This window comes from Salmo salar, chromosome ssa14 (genome assembly GCF_905237065.1).
Source record: "Salmo salar chromosome ssa14, Ssal_v3.1, whole genome shotgun sequence".
NCBI lineage: Eukaryota > Metazoa > Chordata > Actinopteri > Salmoniformes > Salmonidae > Salmo > Salmo salar.
Window position 1 is genome coordinate 34903396 of NC_059455.1, and position 14209 is coordinate 34917604.

Below are 14209 nucleotides of genomic sequence, written 5' to 3' on the forward strand. Positions count from 1 at the left end.
GACCACGTGTATAGCATCGTGTGGGCAAGTGGTTTGCTGATGTCAACGTTGTGAACAGAGTGCCCCATGGTGGCGGTGGGGTTATGGTATGGGAAGGCATAAGCTACGGACAACGAGCACAATTGCATTTTATCTATGGCAATCTTAATGCACAGAAATACCGTGACGAGATCCTGAGGCCCATTGTCGTGCCATTCATCCGCCGCCATCACCTCATGTTTCAGAATGATAATGCACAGCCCCATGTCGCAAGGATCTGTACACAATTCATGGAAAATTCCCAAATTCCAATTCCTGGAAAATGTCCCAGTTCTTCCATGGACTGCATACTCACCAGACATGTCACAGATTAAGCATGTTTGGAATGCTCTGGATTGACGTGTACGACAGCGTGTTCCATTTCCCGCCAATATCCAGCAACTTCACACAGCCATTGAATAGGAGTGGGACAACATTCAACAGGCCACAATCAACAGCTTGATTAACTCTATGTGAAGGAGATGTGTTGCGCTGCATGAGGCAAATGGCAGTCACACCAGATACTAACTGGTTTTCTGATCCACACCCCTACCATTATTTTAAGGTATCTGTGCATATCTGTATTCCCAGTCATGTGAAATCCATAGATTAGGGCCTAATAAATATATTTCAATTGACTGGTTTTCTTATATGATCTGTAACTCAGTAAAATCTTTGAAATTGTTGCATGTTGCATTTATATTTTTATTCAGTATAGTTGGATCTGTTTTCACAGAAGTATGATTGGTAGCAGAGAGATTAAAATAATTAATGGCTTAGATAAGATTGCTTTAGCTGGAGTCAGAGTGATATTATGGAGATACAAAATTGACAAACTGTGACACTGGATTGACATAAAATGGTGAAAAGTTTAGATGATTATGAAGATTATGCATAGGTTATTGAGGAACACAGCCCACTAACACTTGTATGACCTTTTCAACAGAAATATGGAGAAGACTTACAAAACAATTCTTTCCAACTGTGACCCTGGATTGACATCAAAAGGTGAGATGTTCAGATGATCATGAATATGATGCACTGTCATAAATGTCTTGCACAAGAAGAATACTGCAGAAAAAGGCACATCCAATACCAGCTAAATTTGTGTGTATCATGTGGCCAACACCCTTATTTTCCATGATAAACAGTAGATAACCAGTGTAGTCAAGGCACATAGCCTCTAAACAGCTACAAGAGTAATACCATACAGCTAACCCAGTGCTGCTCAGTGACGGAAATATTAACAAGTCCACTATTTTCACCGTTACAGGTATTAACAACAAAATAAGTTAATTTCAGTTCACTACAGTACGTGTTCTCTCACTCTACTAACAACTCAGTGTAAACACCAGATCAAATCAATTTGGAAACTGAATGAAGAAATGTTGGTCACTTGTACTGTGGAGTAGCCTATGGCTAGTTGAGCCACTGCCATGGGTAAGCCTTGCTCACAACACTTATTGTAGTGTTGTAGTATTGTGGACTTGATATTGTAAATGTGTACTAATAGATTAATAATGTATTAATTTCTAGTATGATGTATTGTTTTATTTAGGATGTAGGCCACTGGTGTCAAACCAATTCCATGGAGGGCTTTGTGTCTGTTGGTTTTTGGTTTTTCCTTTCAATTAAAGACATCCAGGTGAGGGGAGTTCCTTACTAATTACTGACCTTAATTCATCGATCATCTACAAGGAGGAGCGAAAACCCGCAGAGCCTCGGCCCTCCGTGGAACGAGTTTGACACGTGATGTAGGCTGTTGTGTTTTGCTGTGATGTAATTGTTTTAACCCTGTTTGGACCCCAGGAAGATTCGGGATCCTATACTAAATACTGGAGAGTCTATACTAAATATTAATAAGGGGAACAAAACAATGCTATCTAGTCTATTTCAACAGCACTATCTGTCTATGCTGTGAAACACACCTGAAGCAATACATTTTCAAACTCAGATGTGTCTTACCATGTCTACTTAAAGAATCCTGAAGGAGACAGGGGAGGCAAATTAAGGAGGCTGCTGAGGGGAGGACAGCTCATAATAATGGCAGGAACGGAGGAAATGGAATGGCATCATGACGTATTTGATACCATTCCACCTATCCCACTCCAGCCATTATCACCAGCCTGTGTTTGCAAGCATCCACACCAGAGGAAATTGTAATCCTACAGCCTACACCTGTCAATCAACTGATCAAAGCATCCTACTGCACGCCTATTAATAAGGTGGTAACACAGACCATTCAAATCAAAATACATCACATTTTATTGGTCGCATACACATATTTAGCAGATGTTATTGCGGGTGAAACAAAACAGAATTACAGAAATATTAGGATGAGCAATGTCAGAGTATATATATATATATATATACACATCCTAGATCTGAATGAATGAAATAATCTTATTAAATACTTTTTTCCTTTACATAGTTGAATGTGCTGACAACAAAATCACACAAAAATAATCAATGGAAATCCAATGTATCAACCCATGGAGGTCTGGATTTGGAGTCACACTGAAAATGAAAGTGGAGAACCATACTACAGGCTGATCCAACTTTGATGTAATGTCCGTAAAACAAGTCAAAATGAGGCTCAGTAGTGTGTGTGGCCTTCATCAGGGCATGCTCCTGATGAGGTGGCGGATGGTCTCCTGAGGGTTCTCCTCCCAGACCTGGACTAAAGCATCCGCCAACTCTTGGACAGTCTGTGGTGCAACGTGGCGTTGGTGGATGGAGCGAGACATGATGTCCCAGATGTGCTCAATTGGATTCAGGTCTGGGGAACGGGCGGGCCAGTCCATAGCATCAATGCCTTCCTCTTGCAGGAACTGCTGACACACTCCAGCCACATGAGGTCTAGCATTGTCTTGCATTAGGAGGAACCCAGGGCCAACCGCACCAGCATATGGTCTCACAAGGGGTCTGAGGATCTCATCTCGGTACCTAATGGCAGTCAGGCTACCTCTGGCGAGCACATGGAGGGCTGTGCGGCCCCCCAAAGAAATGCCACCCCACACCATGACTGACCCACCGCCAAACCGGTCATGCTGGAGGATGTTGCAGGCAGCAGAACGTTCTCCACGGCGTCTCCAGACTCTGTCACGTCTGTCACATGTGCTCAGAAGTTGGATCAGCCTGTAGTGTGGTTTTCCACTTTAATTTTGAGTGTGACTCCAAATCCAGATAATAAGATTATTTCTTTCATTCAGATCTAGGATGTGTTGTTTAAGTGTTCCCTTTATTTTTTTGAGCAGTATATATATATACAGTTGAAGTCGGACGTTTACATGCACCTTAGCCAAATACAGTTAAACTCAGTTTTTCACAATTCCTGACATTTAATCCTAGTAAAAATTCCTTGTTTTAGGTCAGTTAGGAACACCACTTTATTTTAAGAATGTGAAATGTCAGAATAATAGTAGAGAGAATTATTTGTTTCAGCTTTTATTTCTTTCATCACATGATTTCTTTTGATTTTCCCATAATGTCAAGCAAAGAGGCACTGAGTTTGAAGGTAGGCCTTGAAATACATCCACAGGTACCCCTCCAATTGACTCAAATTATGTAAATTACCCTATCAGAACCTTCTAAAGTCATGATATCATTTTCTGGAATTTTCCAAGCTGTTTAAAGGCACAGTCAACTTAGTGTATGTAAATGTCTGACCCACTGGAATTGTGATACAGTGAGTTATAAGTGAAATAATCTGTCTAAACAATTGTTGGAAAAATTACTTGTGTCATGCACAAAGTAGATGTCCTAACTGACTTGCCAAAACTATAGTTTGTTAACAATAATGTTGTGGAGTGGCTGAAAAACGAGTTTTAATGACTTTAACCTAAGTGTATGTAAACTTCCGACTTCAATTATTTTTGTGTGTACGTACGTACGTATGTGTGTGTGTGTGTGTGTGATGTATATCTGAAGAATAGTATATGTACAGCAATAGATAAATAGGTTAGGCCTTGACTAGAACACAGTATATACATATGAAGTGGGTAAAACAGTATGTAAACATTATTAAAGTGACCAGTGTTCCATGACTATGAACATAAGGCAGTAGCCTCTAAGGTGCATGGTAGTACCCGGATGGTAGCCGGCAAGTGACAGTGATTACATTTTTTTTACTACTCTTCCTGGGGTCTTCTTGACATAATACAGAGCATGAATAGACAAGAACAACTTATTAAGGACAGAACTACATGCAATTAAAGGGTGTCAGTGTGTGTGTGTGTGTGTGTAAGTTGACTATGCAAACGATTTGGAATTTAACACATTAATGCTTCTTCTATAAACAAAAAGTGATGTAGTCAGTCACTCTACTTTTAGCCATGAGAGTCTTGCATGCATAGAATTGAAATTAGCCTTCTGATTACAGTAAAGAGCAAGACAACCGCTTAAACGTCCTGTTTTGAAACAAAGACTGCCGTGAGCCGTAAAATAGTAACACAAGAGGAATAAAATACACAAGAACGGAACCCAAATGTTCTTTATATATACTTGTGTTCCCCATGTACTATTTGTATTGATTTGTTGTTAATTTTAAAAAACGGGCGAATTGAGGAAGGAATTAATTTTAAATGGACCGCCCTTGCCCGGAAATTCGTCACTCGTTCGTCCCGCGACGATTGTTTTCAGCCACCGGTAGCTTGTGGGTGCTTTATATGCACTACAGTCAATTATGATTGCATGTCTACTTATATTAACTATATAATGATTAATATACGTATGATATCTAGCAAATTAATTCGTTAGTTAACGTTAGCCTGCCTAACTACTTCTGAAGAAGGAAACATTTTTATTTCTACAATTTCCAAACGCTAACTAAACAAAAACATTACTTTTACGAGACGCGTTTGTGCATTAGTAGCACAATTTCTAACTTATTTACTTTCGTTTTTACTTACACTTGTATGTTGACTCCATATTGACATTGAGGTTTTGGCAGACTTTTCTTAGCGGATGTACAATCTTCGCGAAAAGAATTATGGTGCGTTTCAGGCCCAGAGTACACTTTTTGTTTATATAAAGTGAAAAAAGTTAGGTTTTGAATTAGACCATTTGCATTTGTGAATATGAAATTTACCTAGTATTATTAGCAGTTGAATTAAATATACTACATCTTTATCTTTGTCAGAATTTCTGAAATAAATCATATCAAAACCATTAAATAGTCCTATTTTTTTTGTAACAAAATTCTGTATGTCAATCCAAAGAATTCTACTATTAATACAGGCAAAAAAACAAATGCAAAATGGTCTTCTCCATTCCAAAGAAATCGCATGTATAGTCAATATTCAGCTTGAATCTTTCCAAAACATGTTTCACAGGATAAATTCTATGTAACATTTTAAATGAAACTTCCTTTACCATGTTACTGATACAATATTTGTTAGCAATTTTCCATGCATTCCCCCATTGTATATCACCATAGATATTTGACCAAAATAATCTTGCGGAGGGAATTGTAGTATCACAAACAATATTCCTAATCTGTTTATTACTACATTTAATCTTTGATGTTAATATTGCCAATTCATATATTATCATGTAAATCTGTTACTTACATCAACCACAGAGGAATTTAAGAGATTACAACCCCCTTGGAATCGCATCAAAAACAATTGCATATTCTTTTGGGGTTATTGGAATTTTAAATTTACCAAGAAATTCCCCATATAAAGTTTGGACTGCTTTCAAAAAAAAAGTCACCAAATCCCCCAAAAACATTGCTTTGTACATAAACTCATGTTCTACAGTGTCAAAATCTTTATAAAAAACAAACATAAGAAAACTCATCAAGAATGAGGTCATTATAGTCAATCATATCTAAGAGCAACCTGATGTTATTACTAACATGTCGACCATGCATAAAACCAGATTGTTCTTCATCATATTTACCTTTCATAAATAAAGGTAAATAAAAAAAAAATCTATTATATGATGCCAGCCTTGTTTCAACCTCTTAGCAAATACAAGAGCAAATAATTTCCCATCATTATTCAACAGGCTAATGGGTCTCCAGTTGTCAATATAAAGACTATCCTTATTAGGTTTGGGAATCAAAGTAATTACACCTTGCTTTAAGGAAGCCGGTAACTCCCCTTTTTCTATTGATTCTTGGAACATAGCAAGAATGAAAGGAATCAATTTATCATTGAATGCTTTATAAAACTCGCTTATTAAACCATCATTTCCAGGGAACCCATTGTCCTTAAGGCTTTTAATACAGTCTTTTATCTCAATTTCAGATAACTCATCACAAAAATCCCTGAAATCATTATCTATCTTCTTCGCAATGTTTGTTACATTGTCTAAGAAAAGATCCATATTGGAAGTTGACTGCACTGATGTATACATATTCTGATAAAACTGGGCAACATGCTGAGCGATTTCTTTTGGATTTTCATTGGGAGTATTATTAATCATTAATTTACATATGGAAGTCTTTTCACCTGCCCTTTTTTCTAAATTAAAGAAATATTTTGTATTTTTCTCTCCCTCTTCCATCTTGACCTTACAAACGCTCCCCGGGCCTTTTCCTCGTAGATACAGTCTAACTGTATTTGCAATGATGATAGCTCCAGTAATTCCTGATTAGTTAGTTCAGTTTTTTTAATATGATCCATTATTCCCTTTATGATGTCATTTTCTCTCTCTCTCTCGGCACAAGCAATTTCTTTCCCCATTGAAATAGTCAAAAGCCTTATATCAAATTTCATTAGCTCCCAGTAACTCCCGAACCTATTCATAACACAGGCACAATTCCATTATTTATCAATCATTCCTGCTACTTCCTTCTTAAATACTTCACTATCTAGTAAAGTCTTGTTCATTTTCCAGTAACCTTTACTAACTTTTTTTGTTGACAAAACATGCATATTTATCTTTATTGAGATCCCTTTGTGGTCTGTTAAAAATTGATGGTTCAATCGAGACTGTATCAACCTTGTCAGCCATTTCTTCAGATATCCGCCAGAAATCAATACGGGATTGTATAGATACATCTTTGGTACTCCATGTAAACATAATATCTGGGTTCTTATGTCTCCAAATATGTAGAATACCTAACCTTAGACATATATTCCTTATCTCACAAACAGAATTGCTATTCTTAAGAGGCCATCTATCTAGATTATCATGTAATACTGCATTAAAATCTCCACCCCATATTACTTTGGCCAATGGAAATTTAGACAATGTTACTTATTTTCCTCTCAATGTCTCTAAATAAAATACAGTTACTTGACTTGTTATTGGAAGCATAAGTATTTACAACAATGAATTGAATGTGGTTGGCATCTACCAATAGTATAATCCATCTCCCTGTATTATCTGCTTCATGACTCAATATATGACCCTTAAAGTTGCCTTTTAAAATAGCGACACCTGCTGACCGATTAGTACCAAATGAAAACCAAATATCATTCCCCCATTGACCCTTCCAAAACGCAGCATCTGTGGAACAGGCATGAGTTTCTTGAATTAAATAAAAGTCGGCACTCTTACCCTTACAATACAAAAAAAATATTTCCTTTTCAAAATATTACGGATTCCTCTGGCATTAATAGAAAAAACAGAAATGGGCATTTACTATCACAGTGACTATATGAAGAACATTAAAACTTGTTTTCCCATGAATCGGGTTCTCACAAAAAGAAAAGTTCTTACAAAAATAAAAACAGTCCTTTGCACCACGCAAGTGGTTGACCTAAATTATATATATTTTTGTTTTATACAATTGCAAATAACATTGTACCATAGATTGGTAAAACGAATAGCCATCAAGATAACACTAAGTGTCAGTGCGAATTTCCCTGACATAAAATATATATATATATATATATATAAAAATCTTGGCTCACACAAACAATGCTCTTTCCTCAAGAAATATAAAGTTTTATCAGATGCAAATAAAACTCAGTCCTGCATAACTCACTTGAGCAGTCAATCCAGCAGTCAACAAGCTAGGCATCAGCGTCAATTTCCCTTCCATTAGCAAAAGCCTTGGCTCCCGCAAAGTATGCACTTTTCCCTTCCTTGCTCTGTCAATCATCCGCCACAGACGATTCCCGAGCTTCCTTTGTCCTTCACTCTTGCTTCGATGTTCTCGTCAGATTTTTCTGCTATTGCATAAATTCGAAGATTCCACCTCCGACCATACCGGTCATTCGTGTTTACCTTTGACTCCATTTCAGTGAGTTTCTGCTCCTGCTTTGCAACCTGAATGTTCAATGTTGCGTTCTGCTGCTTCAGAGTTTTTACTTCATCAGCACTGAAATCAATCGCTTTCTTCAGGTTAACGATACTGACAGTGTTCTTTTTCACCAAATCCATGATGTCATCTGCGCTCTCTTTGATTTTAACCGTGAGGATACCGACGATGTTGTCCTGTAGCTGGCTCAGTGATGGTTCACTTCTCAGCTTCTTTGAAAGTTGCTCTTTGGTTGCGGTATTCGGGTATGAATCACATTTACCCCCTTTTTTACACTGCAAGCATATGAGTGAGTTTCAACAATGTCTCTTTTCTCCTTGGAAGTTTCAATATCCATTATCTCAGCAACAGTTTGGCCATGTCCTGATTCCATGCTACTAGATGTGAAGACGTTAGCAAGCTAATTTAACTACACATGCTGAAACTTTGATAGCTAGCTTGTTCGTTGGAAATCGTCAAAAAATATATTTCAATGGTTTGATTAATTACAAAATGATTGAAAATAGCTACATTGTATGGTTAGATATCATTTTCTTGTGAAAAAAACTAATTTCAACTGCTGCCTAAAACTATTAACTTTGAGAGAACCCTAAAATTGTTCTTCAGCTAGAAATGTTACACCCTCAAATGCCGCCATCTTGACCCCTTGGTCAACTTCAAACAAGTTTACCAAACCCTCCATGCTTTTTATCTTGACTATGATATTCGTATCCTATCCTCTTCAGTGTGACAGGCTAGCTGCAGACACAGCCATTGAGCTGAGAAGGGGAGTGGCCTCTGTCAGTCTATGGCCTTGAGCAGTTCAGACAGAGTTGGTGTCTCAACTCATCATCGAGAAGGATTCTCCACCAGGTATTTATCCTAAGGTAGATGATAAACCATTTGACAGTATTGCTCTTCAATATGAATTTGAAAGACTGATGCTGTTTTCTTCATGATTTTCTGAATTATACATTTTCATATGCTTTACTAGTCCTTATTATTTCACTGTAGTGACTTTGTGACAAAGGCATTACCCCGTTTCTCTCAATTCAGAGATGTCTTTGCCAATGAAGACACCACAGAGCTGAGTGGGAAGTGCATTGTGGAGCTGGCAAAAGGTACATTACATTTACATTATACTACAGCATGTACATGGTCATGCACGATTATACACTCAGTATACAGATCAGTTTATTAGGTACACCACCCCGTTCACAAAAATGGTTAGCTCCTACAGACAGTGAGTCACGTGGTCGTGGCTTGCTATATAAAGAAGGCAGACAAGCATCAAGGCATTCAGTTACTGTTCGATTAAACATTAGAATGGGCAAAACTAGTGACCTGAGCAACTTTGAGCGTGGTATGATCATCAGGTCAGGCGCGCTGGTCCCAGCATCTCAGAAACGGCCGGCCTCCTGGGCTTTTCACGCACAACAGTGTCTAGGGTTTACTGAGAATGGTGCGACAAACCTAGGATCAAGGGAGACACTCAAGTGTTTTAGTACTATATCTCTTGGCACAATGATGAAAATAATCATGGCCTCTAAACCTTCAAGCTGCATACTGGACCCTATTCCAACTAAACTACTGAAAGAGCTGCTTCCTGTGCTTGGCCCTCCTATGTTGAACATAATAAACGGCTCTCTATCTACCGGATGTGTACCAAACTCACTAAAGGTGGCAGTAATAAAGCCTCTCTTGAAAAGCCAAACCTTGACCCAGAAAATATAAAGAACTATCGCCCTATATCGAATCTCCCATTCCTCTCAAAAATTTTAGAAAAAGCTGTTGCGCAGAAACTCACTGCCTTCCTGAAAACAAACAATGTACCGTAATTTCCGGACTATTAAGTGCACCTGAATATAAGCCGCACCCACTGAATTAAAAAATATATATTATTTTGAACATAAATAAGCCGCACATGTCTATAAGCTGCAGGTGCCTACTGGTACATTGAAACAAATGAACTTTACACAGGCTTTAACGAAACACGGCTTGTAACAAAAATAAATAGGCTTTAACGAAACACGGCTTGTAACAAAAATAAATAGGCTTTAATAACCTCTTACATCTAGACGTTCCGCTAGCGGAACACCTGCTCCAATATCCAATGATAGGCGTGGCGCGAATTACAAATTCCTCAAAAATACAAAAACTTCAATTTTTCAAACATATGACTATTTTACAGCATTTTAAAGACAAGACTCTCCTTTATCTAACCACACTGTCCGATTTCAAAAAGGCTTTACAGCGAAAGCAAAACATTAGATTATGTCAGCAGTGTACCCAGCCAGAAATAATCAGACACCCATTTTTCAAGCTAGCATATAATGTCACAAAAAACAAAACCACAGCTAAATGCAGCACTAACCTTTGATGATCTTCATCAGATGACACGCCTAGGACATTATGTTATACAATACATGCATGTTTTGTTCAATCAAGTTCATATTTATATCAAAAACCAGCTTTTTACATTAGCATGTGACGTTCAGAACTAGCATTCCCACCGAACACTTCCGGTGAATTTACTAAATTACTCACGATAAACGTTCACAAAAAACATAACAATTATTTTAAGAATTATAGATACAGAACTCCTTTATGCACTCGATATGTCCGATTTTAAAATAGCTTTTCGGTGAAAGCACATTTTGCAATATTCTCAGTAGATAGCCCAGCCATCACGGCTAGCCATTTAGACACCGACCAAGTTTAGCCCTGATCAAACTCCGATTTACTATTACAAAAGTTTCATTACCTTTGTTGTCTTCGTCAGAATGCACTCCCAGGACTGCTACTTCAATAACAAATGTTGGTTTGGTTCAAAATAATCCATTGTTATATCCAAATAGCGGCGTTTTGTTCGTGCGTTCAAGACACTATCCGAAGTGTAAATAAGGGTCACGCGCACGACGCATTTCGTGACAAAAAATTCTAAATATTCCATTACCGTACTTCGAAGCATGTCAACCGCTGTTTAAAATCAATTTTTATGACATTTTTCTCGTAAAAAAGCGATAATATTCCGACCGGGAGTGGTGGTTTTCGTTCAAAGATAAAACATGGAGTAGACTCGTGCACGAGCCTGAGTCTCATAGTACTGTGACTGGCCACTATCCAAACGCGCTACTGTTTTTCAGTCAGGGCCTGCAAAGTCACGATTCAGCTTTTTGCCGCCTTCTGAGAGCCCATGGGAGCCGTAGGAAGTGTCACGTAACAGCAGAGATCACCTGTTTTGGATAGAGATAATCAAGAAGGCCAAGAAATGGTCAGACAGGGTACTTCCTGTACAGAATCTTCTCAGGTTTTGGCCTGCCAAATGAGTTCTGTTATACTCACAGACACCATTCAAACAGTTTTAGAAACTTTGAAGTGTTTTCTATCCAAAGTGAATAATTATATGCATATTCTAGTTTCTGGGCAGCAGTAATAATCAGATTAAATCGGGTACGTTTTTTATCCGGCCGTGAAAATACTGCCCCCTAGCCATAACAGGTTAACGAAGCACGGCTTGTAACAAAAATAAATAGGCTTTAACGAAGCACGGCTTGTAACACAAATAAATAGGCTTTAACGAAACACGGCATGTAACAAAAATAAATAGGCTTTAACGAAACACGGCTTGTAATAAAAAATACAAAATTAGCAGTAAACAGTAGCCTACCAAGAAAGTCATTGGTCACTATCTTCCTTCTCCTGTGCACTGAAACCACTGAAACCATCTCCTTCGGTGTCGGAGTGGAATAGCCTCAGAATTGCTTCATCCGATATTGGATCGTTTTCATTGTCGCTCTCGTCACTTTCATCCGGAGGCAAATCCCCCGCTGAGCCCTCTTCAACACGCAGCAGTCCAGCCTTTCGAAACCCGTTGATGATAGTGGATTTTTTGACAATACTCCACGCTGTCAGGACCCACTGGCAGACTTGACCATAAGTTGCTCTTCGCATGAGGCCCGTTTTAGTGAAGGATTTCTCCCCACTTGTCATCCAAGCCTCCCGCTGAACACGGAACGCCACCTGTAATGCACGATTTACACTGATGTCGAGTGGCTGCAAATACTTTGTTGTGCCCCCAGGAATCAGGGTGACAAAATGACTACCGTAATCAGAATGATGGGAAGTTTGAGAGCGCTCGATTTAATCTAAACAGTAAACAAAAATAGTTGTTTGACCTTAACCCGTTCGGCAATTTCATTGGTCTAATGAAAGCTTCATGCCGCCAAAAAACTGAGCACGTCACAGAAGGTGTTTTTAAAAAAATGTTTTATTGAAAGCGGGAAAAATCCATATATTAGCCGCGTCATTGTTTAAGCTGCGACGTTCAAAGCCTGGGAAAAAGTTGCAGCTTATAGTCCGGAAATTACGGTATACGAAAAGCTTCAGTCTGGTTTTAGACCCCATCATAGCACTGAGACTGCACTTGTGAAGGTGGTAAATTACCTTTTAATGGCGTCAGACCGAGGCTCTGCATCTGTCCTCGTGCTCCTAGACCTTAGTGCTGCTTTTGATACTATCAATCACCACATTCTTTTGGAGAGATTGGAAACCCAAATTGGTTTACATGGACAAGTTCTGGCCTGGTTTAGATCTTATCTGTCGGAAAGATATCAGTTTGTCTCTGGATGGTTTGTCCTCTGACAAATCAACTGTAAATTTCGGTGTTCCTCAAGGTTCCATTTTAGAACCACTATTGTTTTCACTATATTTTACCTCTTGGTGATGTCATTCGGAAACATAATGTTAACTTTCACTGCTGTACATTTTGATGAAACATGGTGAAGCCCCAAAATTGCCCTCGCTGGAAGCCTGTGTTTCAGACAAGGAAGTGGATGGCTGCAAATGTTCTACTTTTAAACTTGGAAAAAACAGAGATGCTTGTTCTAGGTCCCAAGAAACAATGAGATCTTCTGTTGAATCTGACAATTAATCTTGATGGTTGTACAGTCGTCTCAAATAAAACTGTGAAGGACCTCTGTGTTACTATGGACCCTGATCTCTCTTTTGACAAACATATCAAGACTGTTTCAAGGACAGCTTTTTTCCATCTACGTAACATTGCAAAAATCTGAAACTTTCTGTCCAAAAATGATGCAGAAAAATTCATCCATGCTTTTGTCACTTCTAGGTTAGACTACTGCAATGTTCTACTTTCCGGCTACAATGATAAAGCACTAAATACATTTCAGTTAGTGCTAAACACGGCTGCTAGAATCTTGACTAGAACCAAAACATTTGATCATATTACTCCAGTGCTAGCCTCTACACTGGCTTCCTGTTAAGGCAAGGTCTGATTTTCAAGGTTTTACTGCTAACCTACAAAGCATTAGGTAGGAGCAAGCCCATGTATCTTTCCGATTTGGTCCTGCCATAGATACCTACACGTACGCTACGGTCACAAGATGCAGGCCTCCCTACTGTCCCTAGAATTTCTAAACAAACAGCTGGAGGCAGGGCTTTCTCCTATAGAGCTAAATTTTTATGGAATGGTCTGCCTACCCATGTGAGAGACGCAGACTCGGTCTCGACCTTTAAGTCTTTATTGAAGACTCATCTCTTCAGTAGGTCCTATGATTGAGTGTAGTCTGGCCCAGGAGTGTGAAGGTGAACGGAAAGGCACTGGAGCAACGAACCACCCTTGCTGTCTCTGCCTGGCCGGTTCCCCTCTCTCCACTGGGATTCTCTGCCTCTAACCCTATTACAGGGGCTGAGTCACTGGCTTACTGGTGCTCTTCCATGCCGTCCCTGGGAGGGGTGCGTCACTTGAGTGGGTTGAGTCATTGACGTGATCTTCCTGTCTGGGTCGGCGCCCCCCCCTTGAGTTGTGCCGTGGCGGAGATCTTTGTGGGCTATACTCGGCCTTGTCTCAGGATGGTAAGTTGGTGGTTGAAGATATCCCTCTAGTGGTGTGGGGGCTATGCTTTGGCAAAGTGGGTGGGTTATATCCTGCCTGTTTGGCCCTGTCCGGGGGTTTCGTCGGATGGGGCCACA

At 39.1% G+C, this 14209-nt stretch overlaps 1 long non-coding RNA gene across 2 annotated transcripts; it reads left to right on the forward strand.

Annotated features, from left to right (window-relative positions):
- The first annotated feature begins 8098 nt into the window (after positions 1–8098).
- On the forward strand, positions 8099–9691 carry LOC106569439 (uncharacterized). Of its 2 annotated transcripts, none has more exons than XR_006758808.1 (3): positions 8099–8481; positions 8962–9102; positions 9272–9691. It is a non-coding gene; the product is annotated as an uncharacterized lncRNA (long non-coding RNA). The 2 variants fall into 2 exon arrangements; XR_006758809.1 differs by having other exon boundaries at positions 8962–9088.
- Positions 9692–14209: the final 4518 nt, after the last annotated feature.